General features: G+C 41.8%; 1 protein-coding gene across 1 annotated transcript in view; it reads left to right on the top strand.

Annotated features, from left to right (window-relative positions):
• Nucleotides 1–1624, top strand: part of MAP4K5 (mitogen-activated protein kinase kinase kinase kinase 5) — a 43112-nt gene that overhangs the window by 26475 nt on the left and 15013 nt on the right. The gene's annotated exons all lie outside the window — the stretch shown is intronic.

Here is a 1624-nt window from a genome sequence, read left to right as displayed (position 1 = left end):
AAAGAGTATTTTGGCTGAAATAATTGCTGTTTCCCATCTTTATTTGGAACTGAGTAGCAGACAGTGAATTTCTTTGGCTTTTTTGCAGATACAGGCTTGCATAAGTTGTCAGCTGATATTACAGCCCCCTGGAAAACTGTCTGTGTCACAGAGATTGCCAGTGTTTGTGTCTTTTTAAGTTCAACTTGGTTTTCTGTTCTCACTCTCATTGTAGTAAAAGTTTGGAGTAGCTTTCTAGGCCCTTTCTCCCTGTTCAGTAATGACAGCAACTGCTTTCCTTCCTCTCTTGGTTTGTTTGTGTGACCCTGATGAGCTGCAGATTGAAAGCCTGTCTCGTGAGTGCTGGCTTTTGTGCAGACAGCTGGAATCTGTGGGGTCGAGGAACAGGGAGGGAGGGAAGTGCCTCCCAGCAACGTGACTTACTGATCTGTTTCTGTGGTGTTACTAAAATTGCCTATAACAGGCTTTATTAAAAGCAGAATGAATGTGGCTGTAGCAAATGTTGCTAGGGCTATAAATAAGTAGTTAGATACAGATTTAGTATTTGAAAGGAGAAGAGGCATAAAGTTTCTAGATGGTGAATCTGTGCTGCTTACTTGGAAATCACTTCCAGTTTGAAAGCATAAACAGGAAATGCATAGCTCCTCTGTCCCAGCAATTCTGACTAATAGCAGGGATGCACAGAGAGGATGTGTGCTGGGAGGGCCCTTGGTTTTCATGTCCTTTATCAGAATGAATGGCAATCAATATCTTCGACTCTGGAATTACTGGTCTGGAAGGGGGGATACCAGCATGTCTACCTGATGATTGAACTTTTTGGTATTCTTACCCTTATTGTGGCATTTTAAAAATAATTTTTTTATAAAGTTTTTGTATTACAGAGGAGGTTTTGTGGATGGTTGGACTTTTTCTCTTTTAAAATTTTTAATAGTTCCTGTTGGCAACTGTTTGCTGCTTTCCCTTCAGAAGTAACTTGCAGGCAAATTTTACATTAATCCAAGTTTGGCTGGGTTTGTTTTGTGTAACACGCGTTTGTTTTCCTGTTCGTTACCCCTGTGGTCATCCCTCAGCGGGTGATGTGCTGTGTTGCTGAGCATGGAAGGATGTGTGAGTTGGCAGGTGTAGGAGTGTCTGCTCTGCATGCAGGGACTTGGACTGCACCAGGCGGCTGCAGCATGCACCAGCCTGTCCCTGGTTGAACACTGAGACAGCCAGCTTCTGAACTGGCTCTTCCACCTCACCATTCCTAGATGCAGAAGCCCAGACTTCATATCACAACAACATACTAAGGAATTCTTTTTATTGGGTTTAGATTTCTGGTTTCAAACTGTTTTCTTGGGTTTTTGCTTTGGGTTTTGGGTTTTTTTTTTTTAACAGACAGAGCTTGAAAATTGCCATTAATTTTGCAAAATGTTATCAGTTTTTATTTGCTTCAGGATTACATTGTAGTGCTGCTTTGATCCTCTAGTCACAATTTCGTTTTTGCCCATGGGGTTACTTTGAAACAAGAATTCCCACTGTAATGGGAAACACTAAAGGAGGAAACTTCCCATTGCAAAAGCTTTTCTCCAGTTGTCTCCCAGCAACTTCCTCTGTTCTCGTATTTTTTCTTTTCTCCACCCCC

This window comes from Nestor notabilis, unplaced genomic scaffold (genome assembly GCF_000696875.1).
Source record: "Nestor notabilis isolate BGI_N333 unplaced genomic scaffold, ASM69687v1 scaffold15597, whole genome shotgun sequence".
Classification (NCBI taxonomy): domain Eukaryota; kingdom Metazoa; phylum Chordata; class Aves; order Psittaciformes; family Psittacidae; genus Nestor; species Nestor notabilis.
This window is presented reverse-complemented; position numbering and strand designations above follow the sequence as displayed.